The following is a 26270-nucleotide window of genomic DNA, read 5'->3' on the forward strand; positions in this document are numbered from 1 at the left end:
AATAAGTTACCTAAAAGGAGTGGTTAAGGCCAGGTCTCATTTAAGGGAATAGAGGGTACTGCGAAAGGATGTGATCAACTGACTGGAATGCCTTCTTCATTCACAGCTCTGGTGAAATTCTGCAAGTCTTAACGGGTCCAAAGTGAACAAGGAAAGGGAAGCTCGCTGTTCATAATGGAAAGCTATGTCATTTTACATCCAAAAAAATTGCATTTACATGTGGGAAGGATGTCTTCATATAGCTGTCTGGGAGCCTGAGCTTGGGATGGTGGTGAGGGGAAAGTAGGTGGTTAAAGTCTAGCAGTATCCCATTGCACACTATGGGATCCCCAAGCCTTGACTCTTGCCAACTTGTGCCTAATGCTTCCTGGAATTAGGTGGGTGGGTTACATCTCTCTGGGGAGAGAAAGTGCACATTTCATTCCAGACAAATGGAAATTTTCAAGTGTATGTGGAACTCTAGTTTGGGTTGCATATTAAGCATGGTGATGGGTTTCCGTGTTTGCCAGATATCTGGCTGACCAAAAAAAATTTAAATCTAAATCACCTTAATTAAAAAAGAACACAACCCGCTGCTGTGTTTGTATGTTTACGCAGGCATTTCACCCTGCCAAGGAAGTGCACAATTCTAGGAAAATGAAAGGAAAATGAAAGACCCTTGGTGATAAGGTGATAACATGCCTGGCAATGGGATGTCGGAATCGAGCCAGCCCTCCGCAGTCTCAGTAGTCCAGTTCCTGAGCCAGCCAGGTCCGCAGTATTCCAGGGCATTGCTGATGACAACACAGCCAGCCTAGCTTATTGTTTGGACCTGGATGGGCAGACCAGTCACTGGGGGCAGGGAGTCATCCCACTCAGCTCCTGTTAACCCTGCAAGCCAAAGCCCTAAAGGGTAGGGTGGTCCTAGCTGGACAAGCAGCGGGAAAGCCTGCCAGATAGCAGTATCAAAGGCAAGCTAAGCGGTTTTAGCTGGTTAGACTCCAGCAGTACCTCAACACTCACTCTGGGGTGACCAAGCCTTGGCTTTTGTCAACCTGCACCAAATACTTTCCAGAATTAGGAAGCAGGATGTGTCCGTCCATGGAGAGAGAGCACATTCCATTCCAGCAATCTATCTCTGGAATTTCCATGTGTAGGTGGGAAGCCTGTAGATGGGTTTCCGCATTATGTCAAGACTCCCGGCTAACCAAAAAAAAGGAACCAAGGAACACAAAATGCATGGCCCTCATGATCATTTCCATAGCACAGCTTCTGAATGCTTATGTAAAAATTGCACCCCTTAATCTCTTTGATTACTGGAAAAAAGTACTCTGAGCTGGCAGTCTGAAGTAACAAGGGACAATGGGTAAGGAGACACCCTTCACTGGAACTCCAGACTTGGAAGACAGATTGAACTGATAACTGTCCCTTTAACACAGAAAGATGTAAACATTTGAAGAGCATTTCGTTCACAAAGGACTCCTCGCCAGACAGTCAAGGTTCAATGTTAGGCTTAAGTAACAATTAAACGTTTCTGCATTCATTGGGCAAACCTTTAGAGTTGCAAGTGGGACGGAAGCTTTTCACATTAATTCCCATTTTGGGAGAGAGAGAGAGAGGGCAATAGGAGAAGGAAAGAAACCAGCAGAAACAAGCCAGAGAGGGTGTCTTGAGCAGTCACACAACAGCACTGAATTCAGCCATCTGCTGCTCAAAGCACCCAGCCTCCTATCTAGGGGTTAGCAGAAGTATTGGGAGGGGGTGGGGTGCAGAGAGGGAAGCACTTTATCCTCTTGAATCAAAGCTTTAAAAAACATGCAACTTTAAGAAAGAGAAGAGCATCATAAGACGATTAAATTCTGCCAGCATTTTGTAGTTTGCAGCATTTCCTTCTGGTTGCTCTCCAAATTTGTTTATTAGGTTTTTTTGGTCAGCTGAGTGTCTGATACACACGGAAACCCATCTCCTTTTTTTGAGAGTATCTGAAGCATACAGAGTTCAACATTCGTATGTCACTTTTGCATAGAGCATTTCCTTTCAGTCATAAAAGACAGCTACATTTGGGAGTACAGGCTGCTGACACACGCTGTCCAGGCTCACTTTGGTGCCAATACAAGTATAACCCAGAATCAATAACCACGTTTAAGTAAAGTGGAAGAAAAAGAAACACTGGGATGGGTCAGTAGCAGTTAGGATTGGCTAAATGTGTCAGATGTCACTCAATAATAAAATAATAATAATCCTTGCATTTGAAATAGCGCTTTTCACGTCTTCTAGATGTCTCAAAGCGCTTCATAGTATATACTGTAAAGTGAATTGACTGTATATTTGTGGGCGAAACGCGGCAGCCAATTGCGCACAGCAGTGTCCCACAAACAGTCATGGATTGAAGTGACAAATTTTATTATTTTTTTTCTCTTGAGGGATTATTATCAGACGTGTGGAGTAAGCAAACTTGCCCAAGGTTTCGCGCTGCTGGGAATCAAACCCAGGTCTCTCGCTTGTAAGGTGAGTGCTCTAACCACTGAGCTACAGGACTCCCCAAGCTCATCTGCAGCAACCAAGACATGAGAACATTAAATTTAGGTGGGAACCACGGGAAGAATGAAGCTGCATTGTTAAACATTACATTTTCATTCATCCAACATTACATTACATACAGAAAATAAAACATAACACTTTTTATCGTTCTCACGTGCCAAAAGCAATGATGTTCAGGCAGGATGCTGACACTTTGCTGTTTCAGTAGACATGTCTAGAATGCACAAGACTGCATATAAGATAAAATCCAACCCATCTTCGCACAAAATCACAGTGGCCTAATAACAACCTTTCAAAAGGAATGAAGATTGGATGAATTAATTCAACTAATCAGCAACCACAACAACAACAACTTGCATTTATATAGTGCCCTTCACGCAGGGTAGTGTCTCAGAGAGCTTAAGTCACTCACTTTTCTCCCCTTTTGCTCTTAATTCACACGTGAACTGCGTTGTTCTGTTATTGTATTCAAAATGGATTCTGCTTTCGTACTAGTATTACATATCAGGTCCAAACCGTAGGCATTTAATTGTGTACTGTACAAGTCTATCTATCCAATGCCTATGCATGAATTATTAGACAAATTATAAAACAGACCCAAGATTTCAAACAAAAGTTAGTTTCTCAATCCTTAGGAGTTTCCAAATGACATATGGTTCCAATGGAAATTTATGAGGTGAAAAATACAACATTTCATAAAAGATTCAATGTGATAACTATCGCGTTGAGACTGACATTTTGCAGCCCTCATTCCCACTTTGTTCAATTTGCTTTCCTTCACAGATTTCTGTACAATATTACATTCCGAGGTTTGGTACACAGAACTTGTTTAAAAGCATTTAAAACCTACATTACATGATACCTTAGTAGGATATATGGAGCTGGTCCAGGAATGCTGATTTGAAGGCTTCATCATCACATGAGAGTAACTGGCACCCAATATGGAAACTAACATTTTAAACAGACTGTAAAGAAATCATGGTACATTTTGGAACATTGGATTTAGCACATTCTCTCCAATACACTTCTAAAACCTGTAACTTGGAACATAATTAAGTTTAATTTTAGGTTGATATGAAACGCGCATGTTTATTTTCAATTCTGTCACTATACTTCAGAATATGGCAGGTGTTACATAACTGTTACATAACTAACTGCCAAGGAATAAGAGGTAAATAGAATAGAAAACCGAACTTCATGTAAATGTTGGCTTCCAAAGTTCAATTAAATGGAAGAAAATGTTTACTTGAATCAAAAAAAAATTTAAATTCAATTCAATTTGAAAATTTACCCTTGATCACTACCATCAGCACCGCCACACCTAAGGCCCTGGCAGCATCACCATCCAAGGATGCACATTCCACTTCACTAAGCCTAGGCATCTTGTTTGACCCTTAACTGTGTTTTCTGCCCCACATCTGCACCATGACACCCCTCTGCCTTCCCCCACCTCCACAACATCACCCACCTCCACTACCGCCTCAAACCTCAGGCCGACAAAACCCTCATTCATGCATTCATCACATCTTGGTTCGACTATACCAACTGCCTGCTTGCCGGCTTTCCCAACTCTTTCCTCCACAAGTTGCAGATCATCCAGAACTCTGTAGCTCATGTCCTCTCCCGCAACAGGCTCTGTGACCCCATCAACCCCACACTCGCCCGGCTCAATTGGGTCCCCATCCCCCAGAAAATAAGAGTTTAAAATCCTTCTCCTTGCCTTCAATGCCTTCCACGGCCTTGCCCCTTCCTACCTCTGTAACCTGCTAACCCCATATCAACCTGTCCTCTCCCTCCACTTAGCAGGCTCCAACAGGCCTGGTCCGTCCCACCCCACCATCGTCCCACCCCACCATCAACCTCTCTACCCCCACCCTTTGGAACTCTATCCCACATTGCCTTCGCCTCGCTCTCTCTTTCCTCCTTCAAGGCACATCTCAAGACTTTCCTCTTCGACCGCGCCTTCAGCCACTCTCCTACCCTCCACCCTCCCTGATCCCGACCCCCACCACCCCCGGCTCTGGTCCAAATCCTTGACTGTCCAGTGCTTTGGGATGTCCTGCCAACTTGAAAGGCGCTATACAAATGTAATTTTGTAGTGTGTTGTACACTACACTACACTTAATAGTAATTACTGTGAAGCGCTGTGAGACATTTTAATGTGATAAGGTGCTATATCAAATTCAAGGATTATTATTATTGTTGCACAGACAAAAGGATTAAAGTCAGTATTATTAATTTGTTTCCGTTTCGTTTTACAAATCACAGCGCTGCTAAAGTCAGCACAGGCTGACAGCCACACTCCAGAGCAGTGCTCCTGCCTTACATCACCAGTCCAGTGAATCGGTGATATTAAACTGAGAGATTGCTGCAGACAGGTTACATATGATGCGTTTCTCCAAGGATTCCTAAAAAGTAGCTTTTCATTTAAAACCTACCATTGTGGATCCAAAGGGGAGAAATTCCACATGGGTCTGTTTACTCTATTTATGTAGCATTTCACAATTTGGCAAATGTTTGAAGTCAGTCTGAATTTTGATGCTAGTTTTCTGTAACTTTCTTTTAAAAACTACGGAGAACTGACTTCCAAGTTCAGATTGAATTTAACAATGTGCTAAATTCCGGATGGTCTGTAATGCTGAGAGCATATACAGTATAGACCCAAGTGGAATTCATTTCTCTATATTAAGATATAGGGTTTAATATAGGGATCAGTGGTTTGAGCACTCACTTCGCAAGGGAGAGACCTGGGTTTGATTCCCAGAGGGCGAAATTTTGGGCAAGTTTTCTTACTCCACACGCCTCTGTTTACCCAGCAGTATGTAGGAACCCAGTTGTTAGTCAATTGGCAGATCGCTTTTCCGGAGGTAATAATTCCTTCAAAACAATAATAAATAATAATTTGGTCACTCAATCCACGACTGTTTGTGGGACACTGCTGTGCGCAATTGGCTGCCACTTTTCACCCACAAAATATACAGTCAATTCACTTTACAGTATATTCTGTGAAGCGCTTTGAGACGTCTTGAAGACATGATAAGGCGCTATACCAATGCAAGGATTATTTTATTATAAATTATTTAGATTTAAGTGACAATGTGCTCCCTTTTACATTATTCTTTGCTTCCTCTTTCTCTTTAAATGTTAAATTTAAACCTTACATTTGTGAATATAATTTTTTGCTATAATATTTTACCACAACAGAAATTAAAAAGTCATCCCCATTGTATCTTGTTTCTAACACTACAGATGTAAAATTTTATATAAAACTTGCTGTGTATATATATATATATATGCCTTTAGAATGGTACAACAAATCTGAGACCTGTGCAGGACTGCAACCACAAAGAGTCTGTATGTCGGCATTGGAGAATTCAGTCTATGATAGATGCAAACAGCCTTCACTGGTGAGAAACTATTTAATGCTTTAACCTTTCAAGTATGTGAAGCTGAAGTGTTCTAAAGTGGTGATGAATTAACTAGTAAGTGTTCTCTTCAGACTGGGATAGGCATGAGCCCAGATTATCTCCCTAGTAAGGCATGCCCTATGCAACACTCCCTTGCATCCTTAGTTTGATGGATTTTGTGCTGGAATTTCTCAGCTTTCAATAACTTGTTTTTCAGTCTTCTGTCAATCTTTTGCGTCAAATTTCCCCCTGCTCACCTTTTAGCTTAATAAACATTACTAATATAAGCAATTTTATACTGTTTAAAAAAACAATGCTTTAATTTTCCCTATTCATTGATTGGTTTATGTTTTAGAAATAGGTTCAGAGCAATGAGGTAAAACTGAATTTGGTCTGTTCATTAATTAACTAAATTGCAATAATAAATAATACAAATCAAAAAGCTGCCTAATTAATAATAATAATCCTTGCATTTGATACAGCGCTTTTCACGTCTTCTGGACGTCTCAAAGCACTTCACAGAATATACTGTAAAATGAATTGACTATATTTGTGGGCAAAACATGACAGCCAATTGCACACAGCAGTGTCGCCCAAACAGTTGTGGATTGAAGTGACCAGTTGTATTATTGTTTTTTTTTTCTTGAGGGATTATTATCAGGCATGTGGAGTAAGGAAACTTGCTCAAGGTTTTGCCCTGGCAATCGAACCCAGGTCTCTTGCTTGCGAGGCAAATGCTCTAACCACTGAGCTACAGGACTCCATTAAGCATCTAAGCATTGTTGAAAAATAATGTACCACTGAAAACCTCTATTTGGAATAATATTAGCACCTCTATATAGATGTTTTACTACAATACACTGTGTGGGTTGAGATGCTGCACCATAGAACCTTATGTATATTGATATCAATCAACTCCTCCATACAGTGCAGCCTGAGATACTATACCACTGAGCAACCCTAGCTGGAGCCTGATAGAAACTAGCATATCCAGTCATAAAGACTAGACATAAGACTAGACATACGCATCTCAGATTACAGAGGGGTTCTTGTGCTAATCTTTATCTGCACACTAACCAATCCTCTTAATTACACTTTTTAAAAGCTGCAGAAATAAGCCAATCTTAGACCAATATGTTTTTTTCATTGCAAAGTATTGTATTGTGATTGGTTTCAGCTGGAGGTCACAACCAGAAAACCATTGGGTTTTGAAAATCTTCGAGTAAACATCAAGAACAAAGCAACTTCAAGGTGAGAAAGTCGTGAATATATCTGAATTTGAAGCTTTCGCCACTTTCTCACCTAATCGGGTTGGTTCCTGATACTGTATAACAATGTAACAATTCCTGAAGGTTGAGGGTTCGGATTTATACAGAAAAAGGGGTTCGACTTGTTAAAATTGGTAAATAGGAGTTAGCCTCCAAGGCTGGGCCAACTTGAGTAAGATATAGGTTGAGGTTGAAAAGACTGTGTCCGGATATTGCGGCTATTTAGTTAAGTGTTTGGTTTGTTTAATTTATGCACAGTCTTGGAGTAGCTGATGTAAGCTTATTAAGAGGTTTCCTAACGTTTCCTTTCGATCTGTGAATAAACTGACTGTGTTTCATGGCTAAGGAAGTATTTACATAGATTACTCTCAGTTAAGGAAAGTTTCATTGCACCAGAGTCTTACCTTTTCATCAATTCAAGATGCATAATGCATTTTCTCCTGAAGTAATTCTCAATGGTAGAACAATGCTCTGGACATATTTTATGGTAGGTGGTGCACTTTCTCACCAGCAAATGTGCAGTGTTAGTAACCCAGAAATCTCTATGCAGAGGTAACGACCTGTGGATGAGACATTAAACCGATGCGCTGTCTGACTGTTCAGATGGATGTGAAAGATCCCATGACAATATTAAAAAAGAAAAGTGAGTTTCTCCTGGTGCCCTGTATAACAATCTCCAGATAAAATTGGTCATTCACTTCATGGCTTGTTTGCTTGCTGTGTACATGCATTTTAATATGTTTTTCTACAAGCAAGCTAAATAGTCCAGCAAGCAAAGGATTTGAAACATTACTAGTTAAAATAAACATAAATGGGATATACCCAATCACTAATGGGCAGTACAAGGCACTAACTGAATGCTGATTCTCCTCAGTTTTAACTAATAACAATACATTACTACAAGGCAATCCCATGACTAAGTGCCTGATTAGAGTTCGGGGTTACTTTTAACACGGGTGCCCTATGCTTCCTCGAGGTGCAGCACTGTACCGGCTTCAGGCATGGACTACCCAGATTCCAAATGGAATTTTAAAAAATAGATGACTTTTCAGTCGTCAGGTCAGCATCGAGGTCCCCTCCTGTGTGCTGCAATGCATGCAATACTAAGTTCAGTAATCGATATTAATGTCACTTACTGCACGCCGCTGATACAGTGCCCTTCTTGTATCAGCGAGCTTCTTGTGTAGAGTATAGGAACTGCCCTTTGTGGTAACCTGACATCCCAGAAGTTAGTCAATGTCTTCAGATGACCATGCTATAGCAGGGCTGCCCTATATTCATTCGAGAGAAGCATTTAAAAATACTAACAGACTTACAACAGAAGACTACTACACATTATTCAAGTCATTATTCATAGTCTCAGTGCAAATGAAAAACGCAGCTAAAATTTATCTTCATGTGGCAGAGATGTGAGTTCAAGTGTTTAAATATTAAAAAGTGCTTAAATAGATTTCCCAGGATCTTGTTTGAGAATTTCCACTTCAATGCACATACATCTTACTATCTGTAAAGACTAAAAGCTCACAGCACATAGTGCATGTGTCAAAACATATGCTCCACTAATGTGGTCCATTAAACATTTAAAGAGTTCCTAATGTAACTAGTGGAGGTGAGTGGGAGCAGTGCAACGTTCTGCATAACAATTGTTTCTATTTCTGGCCATGGAATGAATAAACAAATCCTCCAGAGTACCACAATTTGTTTAGTCATGGGTAAATCCCCCTGCTCTTCCTCTCCTGGATGCAAATAGAGGTAATGCACAAACAACATGTAACTTATGAAGTAACATTTCCTTTTGACTGGACTCCAAGCGTAAACAGAAATTACAGTGTTGCAGAGGGTTCGATGCAACCAGCTTGAGAAAATCATCTTATGTTATTGTGGAGTAGGGTGATGGAAGGGGAGGAGAGAAAATGGCCACAGCGTTCAATGTTGACAAAATGAACAGCTGTATATAATCGTCCAGATGTGTGAATGCTTTATTTATTTTTTCATTTTACAAAAATTTCCCATAAAATATTTCCTTCTCCCAATAAAATTTTCTTTAAATACTTCTGGGGCGGGGGGGGGGGGGGGGTTCTCTCACTGTGACAGTTTATTACTATTGGATCCTGTTTATCTTATACAGATTTGTATCTAAATGACTAGATTTTGCACCTTTTTTGGGGGGGAGATAAAACATTGTCATGTGTTAGCTGCATTAAAGCTATAGGATTTTGGACTTCAACAACAGCACCATCTAGAGGGCTTTGAAAGACTGGAGACCTGATCACATGAGGGTGAACAGAGCTAACCATTATTATTGCACCATACTGCACACCCATTGGCTGGTAACACTTGTTTTCTACTGGCCTCAGTGTGTTATTGCTGAGCACAAACAAGCGAAGGGTTCATAATTGGCTCAGTGCAGTTAGGATAGGTCTTACTCATTTGCAATCTTTGTAATTGTGTTTAGCGACAGGCGCAATACAAAGTGTGGACAATTCAGGTTCTATCTAAACAGAAATTCCAGTACCCGCCTCTTAAACAATGAACCTTATTTTCAATTTACAATGAACATTAAAAGATCATAACATCTTGCATTGCACAATTCTGCAATGTAATAGACTTCAAACAGTCCCAATCGTTTTCTTAATTGCGCTATAAGTAATGATTCTGTGATTGATTCAGCGTGCAAACTAAAATCCAGCTTTGTTTTAAGTACCCCCTAACAGTGATGGGCATTTTTTCCTTCAACAAAGTGTTTTGAAACATGAAAAGAAACACGACGACCAAATGCCTTATCAGTCTTCAGACGCTGCTTCCTCTGGCAGAGTGTCCCTTCTGTTATCTGCTTTTAACAGTGCAGGATTCCTATGGTGATATCTGGGAAACTTGGGAGAAGGTGACAACAAAGCGGCTATCGGCTGCCTGCTTGAGCCTACTCAGGCTTTTTTTTCTCATCCTCTTACACCCCCAGCTGAGTGCAGCTCACTGTTTCCTCCTAAACGCAGCTGTTCCCAGTGCATTTGGCTTTAATCAGGTGCAGGGCAGGAACTCTACATCCTGTTCCCTTGCTTTAATTAGGAGGAGTCAAATTGTACAAATTGTCAGAATCCTCCTCTTAATCTTCACCATTTGATGAATCATTCAGTTCAAAACATGTTAGAAGAAAATACAACACGTATTTTGTATACTGGTTGCTCCCAAATGTAGGAACAATCACAACTTTGAGTTCAGCATGGTCTGATAAAATCAGTATCACAGTAAAAGTAGCACAATTTATCTTCAAGATACAGAATCTATATTTTGACTGTCCACGTACAAGTCAATAAAGCTCACTAAATCTAACGCACTACCTACACCTATGCCCACAAATAGTCGCTACACTGTATAGTGGAGCCTGTGAAGCACTTCGAGACATCCTCCGACATGAAAAGAGCAAAATCAAATGCAAGATTTATTGTTATAACAGCAGAGTGTGTAGATATTTGAATTCCTCAATAGGGTCCCTTGGGTTTTATCCCCTTGAGTTCAGCTTGACTCTAGATGCAATCCACTCACCTGGTAGACCTATTCCAGTATCCATGCTTTTTCAAAGCAGCAGGATGAAGCCTGCAGCACCAACAATACAATACAAATTTACATGTATATATCCTATCAGAAGACCATCAATTCATAAAATTGCAGCTACTGCTCATCAAATGGGCAGAATTGCTACAAAGAACTTCATCAAATCCAATACTGAAGAAATTTGAGACATCCAATATTGGGGAAATTTGAGGCATCCGATTATTAGTGATGCCAAGATCGAAACAAAATTACAACATTTTAGATATTATTTGTCATGGTTATCTCAATCCATTTTACATGTCTTGGATTCCATGGGTAGACATTTTCATTGCCTTCAACAATAGCTTAATGTGGTTAGATAAAGGAACATGGAACTCGATTAGAAACACCCCCTGCACTCACATGTTTAATTCTCTTTTTTTCTGTTTTCCATTCTCCTATAAGGAAAGAGGAAAAATAAAATCCTTGCATTTCGTATAGTGTCCTTTATGAGGGAGCAGGTCACAGATCACTCCACATGATATACTGTAAAGTGTAATGGCTGTGTATTTTGTAGGCAAATATGGCAGTCACTATCCACACAGCAATGTCCTACAAACACCCATCTGTAAGGTAACAGAGACTGAAATGTGGGTTTCTCCATAACCTCCAAATTTCTACACTCCAACAACTGATACAACATGAACACTGGGGTTCCACCCAGTCACAGGGCAGGTCTCCTCTTCCCAATATCATCCTACAACAGATCTTTCCCTGTAAGAAACTCCATATCAATAGAACAGATGAGAACTACCAGACCATGAATACGGGGGCTGTTTCCACTGCATTCGCAGAAAAGCTAGGACTTGAATTTTGCGTCCACTATTCTGTCAACTCTCCTCTAAGGGAAGTGTTGCTGTGAATTCCCAGCCTGACCCTGTATGAACAAAAGTACACTAAAACATCAACATCTTGCGCTACGATACCGACCGGAACCAAGGAGCAAGTGTATATAATGACAATGAAAACAAAACAATACAGAAGCAGGATACTGCAATACTATTCAACACTCATCACTGTGCACTAGCATTATGTTATTTAAAGGAACGTTTATTTTGTTGCTGATGTACGTTTTAAAATTGCTGCCTGTGCATTACCTCCAGAAGTAATCTTATATACTAATAAAACGACAATGTCTGTCTGCACTTCAAGAAGGATCTCAATAACCGATTGACGTGGAGACATGATTTATATCTCATCGGAAAGGTCTTGCACCTGGGAGTTACATGGGCATTTTGGGGGTGGGTATCTTGTATCGTTCATGAGTTCTTTTCAGTTTTGTGTTTTTCGCTACAGATACACCTGGTGGCCGATGAGTCAAAGTAGCCCTGTGGTATCGTGCGCCACAGAGCACCTACATATGTACGCACACACTGCAGTTATACCTGGTGGCCACGCTGGCTGACCGTGGCGCTGTGGCATCCTGCGTCACAGAGCACACACGTAACCAAGCGGCGGAAACAAAATAAAGAACGCAGACAAAGCTAAGCCACAGCAACAACAACAAAATTAAATTTTCAAAGTGTTGCGTACTCCCACTGAGTCCTCCCACAGGAGTCCTCCCAGATGAAATGTCTGTGTGTCAATCTACATTCCATATTGGATCCTTTGGTTGCAAGCGAAGTTGCAATGGGTACAGCTTGTTACTAATATGTCCACTGACGTATCTTTGTGGGGTTACCAGAAACATGTGGCAAACCCTTCCTCACGCTACCAATATCACTAGGGCTGTGGATTCTGCCCTGTAGATAAAGCAGGCATCAATATGACAAATTGTCAGAATCCTCTTTCTTAATCTTCACCATTTGCTGGATCATTTGGATCAATACAAATAGAAAATTAGGTTGAGTCAAATTCTGGCCCAGAGCTCCATGGCACTATAGAGGCTCTTCTATTTGATGTTCTGCCCTGCTCCGTAATATAAACATTGCATAAGAAGTGTTAAAGATAAAAGATTGCACCCACTTCCAAGACTTACTCTTTGACACATCACACTTCGGTGTTAATGAGCTTTCAGCCACTCTTTTATTTGTGGCTCAAATCAATTCACACTTTCTCTACCACACAAGCTGCAGCTGCCTATAATGGATGTGGCTTCTCACAGCAGGGAGGGTCACAGTCCCGCCACCTGGTCTGTCTCAAGGCATCCAACAGAGCATCTTTCTGACAAATCCCTGCTCTCCACTAGGCTCAATGAAGTGATAGCAGTCTCCTAAAGGAGTTTGTCGTCAACTTTTGTTTTCACAACCAGTTAGCTAGAGCAGTCTATCGTTTATAGTTCGTGTTCTCACATAACCATGGGTGTTCACTTTCCCAGCCTAAATCTAAACATTCTTCAGCATAATAAATGGGACACGTGACATGTTACTTTTACGAGGGTAATTATGAGCCTAATGAACTGGAGAATGAAGATTGCAATGGCTCATTCAAATGCAAAGTCATGTCAGCTTTACAATAAGGCTCAACAGGCAACTGGAGAGTGTTTACATACGGGCAAGAGTAAAAGACAGTTGGTTGCTCTAGCTGAAATCATTTCATCACATGGTTGACAACTGGATATTGCGGTCTTGTCTTTAATTTGGGTGTCCCAAACAATAAACTCTTTTTTAAAATTCTTTTCGCAAAGTGTGCGTCTGTACAGTTAATGGTTTCAGTTCAGGTCATATTAGATCAGTGGGAAGTAATTTACAACAATGGCTTTGATAGCATAATACAGGGCATGAGAAGCAGTTTCCACAGGCACAAGACCACAGGCACCATTACCAGACTGACCAACACTCCAGTGCTGGACAGGAGTTTGAGTTGCTAGATCACTATCACGTGCCCCGGGATCTAATGCATTCAGACCATAGAAAGCTACAGCACAGAAGAAGGCCATTCAGCCTCTTTGAAAGAGCAGTACATGCAGTCCCATTTGCCTGCTTTTTCCCCATATCCTTCAGAATGATTCCCTTTTAGATATCTATCTAGTTAACTCTTGAAAACTATGTGGATTCCACCTCAACCACTGCACTCATCAACTCTGTTTTAAAAAAAATCTTCTAATCTCCCCCCTTTGCTCCCTTGCAATTGGCAAATTAATATCATCTAGTCACTAACTGCCAACTCTTCCATCAACCTTCTCTGTTCCGATGAAAATAGACCCAGTTCTTCTAGTTTCTGGTCACAGGTCAAACATTTCATCCCTGGTATCATCCCACTGTTTTTTTTCAGCACCCTCTTTTTGGCTCTAAAATTCTTACTAAAATGGGGTGACCAAAACTGGACACAATACTCGAACTGTGGTCTAAATAACGAGTCTAATAATCAACTATTTTGAGTGAGATTCTTTCATTAGGAATTTGAATGGGGATTCCTTCCAGTAACCCAAAATACTGTACATTACACAAACTCATGGGAACTCCATTGTTAAAGCAGTTTGGACCAGAGGAGAGTTCCACAGATCAGCATGATGTACTTCCAATTTCTTTATTAACTAATCCAGTTGGAAATCACCTCTTATCAGCCAATATTGTAGCCAGCATCTGTTGTTTTTTCAATGCTTCTGCCACTAACATTACATGTGGAGAATTTCACACTAATACAGGCTGACCCATACTGCTCAGTACACATCAAACTACTCGACACACTATATTGACCAAAGGGCAGTTTCACTCTTGCTAAGGCATACAAGTGATGTCGATTAGTGTGAGAGCCAGTTTCATGTTAATGGAGATGGATGCTCCTTATACTCCTTAGTGAGAGTGAAGTTGCTCCATAGGCAATATACTTTATAGAGTAATTTGACTTACACTGAGCAGCAAGGGAGAGTTGAGAATCTATTAATCTAAAACAATCTATCTGCAGTAGTATGAGGGACACTAATATTAGAATCATAGAATATTACAGCACAGAAGGAGGCCATGCGGTCAATCGTGCCTGTGCTGGCTCTTTAGAAGAGCTACCCAATCAGTCACATTCCCCCAGTCTTTTCCCATATCCTTACACATTTTTCCTTTTGAAGTACCTATCCAATTCCCTTTTGAAAGTTGTTATTGAATTTGTTTCCTCCACTTTTTCAGGCAGTGCATTCCAGACTGTAAAAAAAATTCTCCTCATCTCCCCTCTGGTTCTTTTGTCAATTATCTTAAATCTACGTCCTCTGGTTACTGACCCACCTGCCAGTGGAAACAGGTTCTCCCTATCTACTCTATCAAAACCCCTCATAATTTTGAACACCTTGATATCCTTCCTATAGTGTGGTGCCCAGAATTGGACAGATGACTTTTTTAAAAAAATAACATTCACTTCAGTTCTGATTAATCTCATTTTGTGAACACCTTCGAGAAGTTCTCTTATGTTATTGGTGCAAAATAAATGTATGTTGGTGTTACACTAGTCAGAGGTTAGAAACAATGCCATTCCATATAATGCAAATTGCCCCACTTTAGCCATGGTCTTTAAGAAAATTTGACTTGGACAGAACTTTCTTCTATGGCTACAAATACTGAGCACATGAATCAGTAATCAGACCCAAGGTACAATGGACAAACAAGTGTGTAATTGTGTGTTGCGGTGGAGCCCTGTTATAATGCGGTGGTTTGGATCCACAATTTCCCGATGACTATGGGTGGTAGCTAGATTCTCTGTGCATATGGGCAGTCAGCCCAACCCACTCGCTGCCTGTGTGAAAGCCGGTTCCCGCACTGTACGACAAATGGCCAGCTTCCAAGTCATCAGGATCCACGGATGTCACTTCCTGTTTGCTGTGCACGCACAAAGCAGCAAGTAGTGTTGCTGGTGACGCAATGACCTGGAAGTCAGCCATTCCCATTTTATAATGGGAAGCAAAAATTCCGATGGGCCGAATGATCTCCTACTGTGCTGTAAATTTCTGTGGCAGAGTCCAAGCTCTACAACCAGAAAAACAGTCAGGCTGGTATTTCTCTGTAACATAGTGATCAGAGTGACACAAGTACTTCTTCATATTTTTTTCCTTGATAGTTCATTTTGTACACAACAGGTAATAACGTCAAAAAGTGATGCATTTATCTGAGAGAGCCAGGTGAGTCCTGGAAAGGTTTCATTGAGTTTACTGATGGTGACACTTTGGATTAAGCAAGTAGATGAACTGGAGCATTTAAGAATAACTGATCCAGGCAAGTGCAATACAGCAAAGTATAAAGCAGTATTCAATCTATTACCGTCATAGGCGTGGGCTATTCAGCTCCTCCAAATCCATCTAGCAGCTCACCAACATTTCTCCAGTTTGGACATAAAACGTGCACTATACACTGGCCAAGACCCAAAAATGCCTTGCATTGCTGCTTCGTTGCTTACAAAGCAGTGTGGTGTGTTAACTCTCAAACAAGTTCTTTGGTTATTTTTGCTGAGGAAGCTCTGCTCAGGAAGAAGAGTTTTGCAAATGCATTGTGAGCACCTTCCTTGTGCAAAATATTTCTTAATAATAATCTCTGTATTTGATATAGCGCCTTATCAAGTTGTTGAGATGTTATTTGCAAGCACAGCAGCTAATCTGTGCCAACATAAATAACAGTGAGATGAGCAGCCAATTCACTTGAAATTTAGGGGTAAATCTGGATTAGTAAGGGACTATAATTAAAGAGAAATATCAGCCTCTCGCCACTGGATCAGGAGGTTGGGAGGTCAAGCTCCAGTCAGGAATTAGAGCTCAGTCTAGGCCGACACTCCAATGCAACGCTGTAATAAAGTTGAAGCTACCAAACACCACATTTTGTACCAAACTGAAGGGATGTACAAGCAAGATTATACAAAGGATGGATTTTTACTCCTTTATTAAAAAGGAAGCATATTTCAGCAAAGGAAGGATACTCACAATAAATAAGGAAATGAGGTTACAGGATATGCTTATGCTGCTTTCTATTAATGATAAGGGCAGTTGGAACTAAACATTTAAGCACACTATCGAATATAACAAACATGCACTTGCTTTCTATACCATTTAATAGCACAATCCCCATGAATTTTCTGCCACTGAACTGGAAGATTCTAAATATGGTAATACTTTTGTTCTGCGAAGAACTGCACTGGAATTTAGTGTTTTCGCACCTTGTTCCCAAAATGAAAACATGGTAATAAATGTTAAACAATTTGTTTGTTAAAAAAGTTCCGTAAGTCATCAAATTTGTCAGCAAACCTTGGTTACTGCTCCCCGCTAAACATCACTGAGATTAAGATGTAGAGTTTCTGCATGAACAATGTTCTGATTTAAAATGGTTAATAACTACGCACAATTATTTTGTATTTCTGTACCAAGTTAGCACCCTGTTTTGAAATCTCCCACCTGAGACTAATTGTTTGGAGTCAATTACATTAAGTAGTGACAAGGGTGCCTATTTTACAAGGGCTTATAAATTTGTGGTAAAAAGTAAACATGAAGTTAACAAGATAATTAAATTAACAACTTTGCTAAGCTTGTCATGAATCAATCTGGTACATATTACTGTATCCCTTGAATGGAAACATATTGGAGTAATAATTGTATTTCTTCCAAAAAAAAGTATTATTAATGACAAAAATGTAGCAGCAAAAACATTTACTGGAGTCAGGCAAAAACAGCTCATAGGCATTCAGTTGTTTATATTTTATTGTATTTTTTTAAATGTAATTCATGGCTTTTACATTCGAATTTCAGTGCAAACTTGTACCAGTTGAAATATTGCAGGATGTACTGAGGAACATATGTTCGAGTGTATAAAAGGATCTTTGCTTTGCTGTAGTACCATATAAAATACAACCAATAACATATGGGGTTAATGTTGTTCCCCTCTCAACAGAAGAAAATGATCAGCACTCAGTAACAAAGCATGTTATTTTTCACAATCGATTGCACAGTTGTTTCATCTTTAACTCATTGCAAATCAATACAATGTGCTGCTGCTCCAACATGCTGGTTCCCTTTCCCCTCTCCCAACACCTTTGAAAGACAAATAGCATCCCCTGATGTTTTAACCTCAGATCAGAACCAAATTTTGATTTACTGACGATCAGTAGAGGATTTACACACAATGTTGAATAATTGACCTTCAACTTCAAATTGACCCTTTCTCTTTTGAAGAAGTGGCTTCTTTACCCTTTTACTGGTCCTACCTCCCAAAACCTCTCTCCATTGCCCCTTCTCTGCCTCAATGCCTGCTGAAAACCTATCTCTTTGACCAGCCTATGGTCACTTTCATCCTCTCCTCCCTTCACCCCCCACCCCCAAATTTGTGTTTGTTCATTCAGTTTACTCATTCACTCATTTGGTCTCAGTCTCGCTCATCCCTCACTGTTGAGTCTGAAAGTTGTGGGTTTCAAGTCCCATGACAGGACTTTGAAATCATAGTCTAGACTATGGTCCAATGCAATACTGCAGGTATGCCTCAGGTGGACATCAAAGATCCCATGTCATTATTCGAAATGAAAGAGGAGTTTCTCACTGTATCCTTGCCACATTCCCCCAAGATAAAATTAGGCATCCACTTCATGGTTGTTTGTGTACAAATTGGCTACATTTCGAGTTGTAAAACTACGAATACAACTATTTGTAGATAGATTTTCCTCTTTTCTGCTGGATGTTGAGATTCTTGAATGTAAGATAAAGTGTAGTCAGACCACTCTAGTCAGCTAATTTTCAACAACAGCAAATTACACTTGTATAGCAGCCTTCAATGTTGGAAAGACATCCCAGGGCACTGGATAATCAGGGGTTTTGGATCCGAGCTGGGAGTTAGGGTCAGAAGGGGAAGAGGGCAGGGGGGTGGGGGTGGGAGGGTGCCTGAAGGCACACTCGAAGAGGAAGGTCTTCAGACGGGATTTGAAGGAGGCTTTGGAGGCTTCACTGCTAATGAAGCCCTGAAGCACATCTACTACAACAACAACTTGCATTTATATAGTACCCCTCCACAGGATAGCGTCCCAGAGCTCTTGACAGTGGCGGAGTGCGACACGGAACCGGTGGGAGGTGATCGTAAACATGGTCGAAGAAGAAGGTCTTCAGGCGCGACCTGAATATGGGGAAGGAGGGGGCAAGGCGAAGGGATTGAGGGAGAGTGTTCCAGATTTACGGGGTGTAGTGGTTGAAAACGTGGCCTGAGTTCTGATGTGGATGGGTTGCAGCCTGTTTCACTCAGTATCGGGTTTTTATAAACCGAGCTTCAAACTACTGCACAACGAATTTTGCACAGAACAAGACAAACAATTACTTTGAAAAATAAACGTACCATTCTAAGCAGAAAACGCTAAACCAAACAATTTGAAGGTATAATTAAAACAAATCGTAAGTGATTTACGGAGAAATAAACTATTTCTTGAATTTGGACTACATTAAGCACTCACCCTTTCGGCTTACAGGTCAAGAGGTCTGACCCTATTTAGTGGTTTACTTTTTTAGAAAACACTATGACTGCCACTGATCTCATGAGCATTTCCAGCAGCTGCTGGGATATCACTGACGCCAGGAAGTCTTCTGTGCCTGCGGGCTATGAGCAAGAAGTGAGCCGATCTGCACCATGCACCCATGTTATCCATTGCCGCACGGTATACTGAAGCACATTAGAATAGGGCTAACTGTACCTCTCCACTTCCAATAGCAATGATAGCAGAGCCTCATCAGCAATGAATCACTGGGTTCCTTACCCCATTTGGCTTTCTTAGAGTTGCTGAGGTGTCAGTCTGGCTCGGGTAGCTACTCTTTCTTCTGAGATAGAATGTTTTTGGGTTCATGTCGGGATTTTTATCTCACAGTCTAGGCTGTCACTCCATAAAAAGTGCTGGGCATGTGCTGCATTGTTGGAGGTGTTGCTCTAATGAGACGTTAGATCGGGCCCTATCTGCCTGTTCAGGTGGATGTTAAAGATCACAAGGCACTATTTGAAAAAAGGGAGTTTCTCTTGCAGTCTTGACCAACAGGCCCCCAGATAAAATTGATCATTCAATATCATGGTTGTTTGTGGGATATTTCCGTTTGTCCATTGGCTACCGTGTTTGCTTACAAAATACACAGTGACTACATTTTACAGTAAATCCTGTGAAGTGCTCTGATACATCCTCTGATGTGAAGGCAATATCAAATGCAAGGATTATATTAGTATTATTTGTGTATGGGTCAGGACAGTAAGAGTTAATGTCCATTTGGCCCTGGGGGCACCACACAGCCAAGCCTGACACAGTCACCATTCCACAACAGCGCACACCCTTCCAGCAGCTGTCACTATACTGATCAGTACTCTACAGAGTTCTTAAATATATATACCAGTCAATCTGGGTCAGGTGCTTTGTCCTCTTTAAGCTTGTGTAATTGTCCGAAAAACAGTTAAACTCTTACCCTGTCTGTGTGTGTGGGGGGAGTGAACACACACAGTTTAAATCAAATGCCACTTACAGTGTAAATTCTAACTCAGGTCCTCTACATGACAGTTTAATGCTCCACCACTGCAACCCAGAAGGAAACAGACTTAAAGAAGAAACTAATAAAATTTAGCATTTATTCCACCTTGTAAACAATAACACATTCAGGGCAATTCAATACATATCAAAATGGTCTATAAAATGTATAAGAAAAACTATCTGCACCTTACAAGCAATTGTCAGGCCCAGGTGAACACCAACATTAAATAATGATTAGGTGAGTTAACTTGGTAAAGAAACACGTCACTTAAATGTGGTTGATCTTCGCCCACAAACCCTCACTGTAGCATCATGTGCAGTGAAACATTGTGCAAGGCACAGCTGCAACCAGCAGCATGACAGCATCTCTTATTTTCAATCAACCTTTACCACCAAAGCACCTCCATGTACAGTACAACGCAGCACACCCTGAAGCCAGGAACAGCAGGTAATCCTGATCAGAATCATTTGTAATCAATTCAGTCTGTTCATTAGGCTGCATATTCCATCAGCACCAAATATGAATAATTATCACACAGAAATATTTCATTTTCTTGTTAAAAACATGTTTTTTTTAAATACCAAAGGATAAAGTAAGGATATTTTCCCCTTAAAGAGTTACTGAAAAGTTTTAGCCAACCACACCTGTGTGCTGTGCAATTGAAGAATGCCAGAACATCTGGATGCAGAACTGGCATAATATATTGTGCTGACAACTGCTCATAAATGGTTTGTTGGAAAATAAAGTTGAGTGAGGTGGTAAACCCACATCCACTCCTCTCTGATAAAGTGCTTTGATAAGAAAGCCACACAGTTAAAAAACGATAGTGGAGCTAAGGCCAAAAGCCTGACAGGCAGGAATGTATTTTGCTTTAGTGTTTGCAGCTCAGTGCTTTTCTGCACAATGCCTAAACTATTGTTGTTCAGTTACACGTACCAGTATATCGTGCTTTGTATTCACGGCTGCTACCTTTTGATTTTATTCTTTCACTTTGGTGGTCAACAATAAGGCTTAATTCCTTAAAGTAGGTACAGTATTTTCAATTAAAATCAATAAACGTCTACTAAAGTTATAATTTTTTTAATTAACATTTTCATTCTTAAACTGCAATGTTACTTTTGTTTTACAATGTACATCACAAATTGAAAGAGACACTAAAACTCAAAGCTCAGTGATTGAGAACAATACAATCAATGATCGTTGTATGATATACAAGGCTCTTCGACTGCGCCTTTGGTCACCTTCCTCCCCATCCCCCTGGTTCGGCGCCGGGATCCGTTACCGTAAAGCACTCTGAGACGCTGTCCGGCGTGGAGGGCGCTATATAAATCGAAGTTGTTGTTGTATATACTACAAAAGGTGACCTGACCTCAATACACGAATGACAAGCTCTTACTTATAATAACATTTAAGTAAATAGAAAAGGAAAAAGATCCCTAAAATGAAATAGTAAAAGATAAAGACCTTGCATTTCAGCACATTATTATATTATCAAACAGCAAAACAGCAGTTGCACAAAATGATTTGTTTGCTATACTGGCAGTTGAGTGTGACTCTTTTCTTGAGCTGTGAGGGTGTTTGAAAGATCATGGGAGGCAATGGCCAAAAGCCAGGGGCTGGATTTCTAGTATTCCCAATGTTGTGGTGCCAAAAATGTTGGTGGAGGTGAAAACCTTAACATGATATGAATTTGTCGACTGAAGAATGATTTTATGGAAATCATTGTCATTGGGGACTGAGGATGCTGTGTCGTGTGTGATTCATGAATGGAGCATTCTTGTCTATTATTCTTGGGGTGTTTCTCTTAAATGCATTCACATTTTGTGGGCAAAACACGGCAGCTAATTTTCACACAATGTCCCTTTTTGAATTTTTTTTCATTTTCCTGGGAAATCTGAATGGAGAAGGGTGACGGTATCCAGTGATAGCTACTACACAAATTCCAATATTAGACTGTCATTATCATAGGCAGAATGAACAGTATTTAATCTGCAGTTTATTGTGTCTGAATGCTTTATGTAGAGTTTGCCCGATACAGTATTTTCAATATACCCAGACAATTGGCTTCATTTAAAAAAAATTCTGATTACATTAAAAGATGCAAAATACATCAATAATGAATCAAAGTTCTCCTGCAGAACATAGTGCTGTAAAAATGTGAGAAGAAAAATACAGTGTTAATTTGTATGCAGCTGGTATTTTATTTTAAATATATACTTTCCACAATTTTCTTCCAGGATTTAATTTTTGTAAAGAAAAATGTTTTTGCAGTTTTAACAGTTGTTCGATTCCAATCAAAGTGGCCAAAGTTGCAGCAATTTTTAGATTATGGAGTAAAAACTGCAATATTCCAAAACATATTACATTATGTTTAACACATAACACATTACCCAGATATCCCCAGTGATAATTCGGGAACAGAATTGGTGTAGGAATTTTCCAGTTTCAGTTTCGTCCCCAAAATACACAGCCAATTCACTTTACAGTAAATTCTGTGAAGAACTGTGAGACGTCTCGAAGACGTGATAAGGTGCTATTTCAAGTGCAAGGATTATTATTATAATTTTACCTCAATAACTCAAAGATCTTTTTCAGTTCTATTTATTCATAAATCAAAATATGTTAAAATGGCATTACGGTATAATCAGTGAACTAAACATAAAAAAGTAATAATAATCCTTGCATTTGATACAGCATCTTATATATCAAAAACATCCCAAAGTGCTTCACAGGATATTACCGTAAAGTGTAATGGCCATCCGTAGGCGAATGTGGCAGCCAATTTGCACTAATGAATGTCTTACAAACAACCAGGAGGTGAATGATCAACTCAATTGGAGGAGGATTATGCTAAATATGTTCAGAAAGAATATGTGCCTGGAGCTTCATTATTTGGATATTGTACTAGATAACACACCATTGATTCCACACATAGCATTCACTAAAGCACCCAAAAAATAAACTAATGACTGGACAAAACAATTTGCAAAACGACTCGTGGCTCATAGTCGAGTCGCTTTGGTTTGATGGGATCTCGGTTATACTGTATATTGTAGAAGCCTGAATAACTCAAAGCATCTTTCATACAGAACAGGGCATCTTCCCACTCCTGTTAACCCTACAAGCCAAAAGCCTTATGGTGGTCGCAGCTGAACGAGTAGGTGAAAGTTTGTCAGACAATGGCTAACTACCCAGTTTAAGCTGGTTAAACTCCAGATATATCCAAACCCACACATTGGGGTATCCAAGCCTTGGTTCTTGGAAACCTGCACCTAACACTTTTAGGCATTAGGTAAGCAGGATGCATTCCTCGGGAGAGAGAGTACTCATTCCAAAACAAAAATAGGAAGTTCCATATGTAGACGGCAAAACACAAAACTCTCAATCTGAATTGGATATTCTTAAGCAGGTTGATGGGTTTCTGCATGTGTCAGACACCCCGTTGACCTCCCAAAAAATCATTGTGAGTTATTGGGTTTCCCACATTCATGAATTTGAATACGTCGCTTATCATTATCATTCTGCTGGAATGATGATAGCTCACACAGATGGAGAATTGCAAAGTCACTGATGATTCCTCTGGTGGCTGGAAAGCCCTAAGTGAAACAGACAGATGTGATCACATAACGTGCACATGATTTGACCTTGAACTTGCTACTGTTGGTATCTGCACACTCTCTTTGCTTAGAACGCTTGGACTCTAAAGATCCAACCATTTGCTGATGACGACTCTGCACCTTTCAGTTCTGTTAGCGGCAGCTATCTCCCATTTGTTGATGCTGATATTGCACAGCTGGAAGTTGTGTTTTGGAGCACCACTGAAATGCTTGGGCTGACCGCTGAGAGAACATTTGCCTTGTTTTAACTGGCAGCAGAACGTGTATTTTGGCAGATGATCTTCTGGCATTATGATAATGTAGCCAATCCAACAAAGCTGTGCCTTCAAGATCATAGTCTTAATGCTGGTACTCTGCTCTGGACTGTACTTAATTATTGGCGATTTTTTTCTGGCAAGCAAATCCCCATCATAGTGCCCTGGTGGAATTGTTGAGCGCTCTGACATGTGTCCATGTCTTACAGCTGTAAAATCATGAACATTGTGCTGCACTCCAAGTGCAAGTCATACTGTTCTGGGGAAAGATGACCTTTATAATTGTTATGAGTAGTATTGACAGACGTATCATTGAGTGATAGCCACAGTGATAAAACCATCTGCAGTACCACTGTAAACCGCTCATGAATTCCAATCAAATATCCATCCACAAACTAAACTACAACTAAACAAAAAAAATAGTTGGCAAAGTAAAGCTGCACATTTACGCCGCAGTTAGAAATGGCTCCTATGCATTAAATAAATCCTACACATTAAATAAATCCACTCAAGCAAAACTGAGAATGATTTTACAGTAAGCTTTACTGGTTAGTCCCCTCAATTATGGCTAGCATGTCCTTTGTAGACTGAGTGATGTTAGCAGATGTATTTATGCTTGCTACCATAAAATGGTGTTAGCTCAGATATGTTTGTGGTCAAAGAAAGTGCTGTTGTGCTAGCACTCGTTAATCATTTAAGGACACAGTGACACGATTTTTATTTCTAAGTGACAGGAAACCAAGGAGAGGGTTTGCCCTCTGTTGCCCCTATGCCCAGAATAAAAAGGCAATGGACACAACGCAAAAATCTGAGGCTATCAATTGAATCATTTTAAAAGTTACAATTATAAATAGTCTTTTCACTCAAAAGAAATGTCTTGAAGGTTTTATAGCATTCGCCTACAAAATACACAGTATATCCTGTGAAGTATATATCCTGTGAAGTACTTTGAGACATCCTTCTGATTTGAAAGGCACTATATCAATTGCAAGGATTATTATTATAGAACAATATTATTCTATTGTTTAAGAAGCATAAAAGTGACATGCAGTATAAGTAAATTGTACATGCAATGATAAGTTTCAATTAGGATTCACAAACACACTGAAACTTTGGCTGTGTTCAATCTGATTTTAGCCATGCCTATCAAAATACCTGTATGAACGTAAGGGTCTGAACTCACACAAATGTTACTGTCTCCTCCAGCTGAGTGAAATTACAAAATGAAACAATGAAACAGTGATAGCTTGTGTTTCTTCCCAAATCATCACCGACTCAGCAGAGTAAAAAATTGGAATTCTTCAAAAAACATAGCAGGGAAATGTACAGTCATAGAAACTATTACTTTCCAGTGGTCGATCGATTTGTTAGTAAAGTCCCAACAATCAAATCACTTTCATCAAGCAATGGATATCATCAGTTAATAAGCCCGTGGTATGTGGTGTGACACACGAACACAAAACATAGTAAAACCATAGTCACATATTCCACCGTTCACATCAGAAACTTAACAGTCATGAAGAGAGGCTGCAATCTCATCTCAAGTTACAGACTAGTCTTGCAAAACTCTCAGATTTTCCTATCTGCTTATAACTTGCAAAAATGCCTTGCGGTCACTATTTTGTTCTGATCCTCTGGAATTCCGCTGGGCTCCAACCTTGATTCCAAGCAGCGTGCCAAAGACACATCCAAATTGTTTTATGAATCACATCATTTGGATCCCTCTGATGAGATTACTTGCTAATAAGGTGTCAGCCTTGGCTCAGTTTTGTACGACCATCAATGAGTCAGCAGGTTGTGGGTAGCTCACAGTTTAGGTTGACGCTCCAATGCAGTGCTGGGGGTGTGCTGCATTGTTGGAGGTACTGTCTTTAGAATAGGTAGTAAAACAAAGTCGGCCTATTCAAGTGGACATAAAGATGCCAGGGCACTGTTTGAAAGTGAAGGGAGTTTCTCTGGCGTTCTGAGTTTATCAGTCATTCATTTCTTGTGGTATATTTCTGTGTGCGAATTGGCTGTGTGTTTGCCCACAAAATAGAGTCAGGTCACTACATTTTACAGTATATCCTGTGAAGCACTTTGAGATGTTCTCTCGATGTGAAAGATGCTATATTAAATATGAGAATTATTCTATAAATTATCCTCAGAGCGCCAACATTCTCTGTATAGAAATTGAAAATGCCTAATCATTTTTTTGGGGGAATAATGTATCTTTTTTTGGTGGA

The 26270-nt window shown here is 40.1% G+C and overlaps 1 protein-coding gene and 1 non-coding gene across 2 annotated transcripts in view; both read right to left on the reverse strand.

Moving 5' to 3' along the window:
* Nucleotides 1-26270, reverse strand: part of gmds (GDP-mannose 4,6-dehydratase) — a 347045-nt gene that overhangs the window by 223379 nt on the left and 97396 nt on the right. The gene's annotated exons all lie outside the window — the stretch shown is intronic.
* Nucleotides 2447-2515, reverse strand: trnav-uac. The gene has a single exon. It is a non-coding gene; the product is annotated as a tRNA-Val (tRNA).

Source organism: Callorhinchus milii, unplaced genomic scaffold (genome assembly GCF_018977255.1).
Source record: "Callorhinchus milii isolate IMCB2004 unplaced genomic scaffold, IMCB_Cmil_1.0 Scaffold2, whole genome shotgun sequence".
NCBI classification, from domain to species: Eukaryota; Metazoa; Chordata; class Chondrichthyes; order Chimaeriformes; family Callorhinchidae; genus Callorhinchus; species Callorhinchus milii.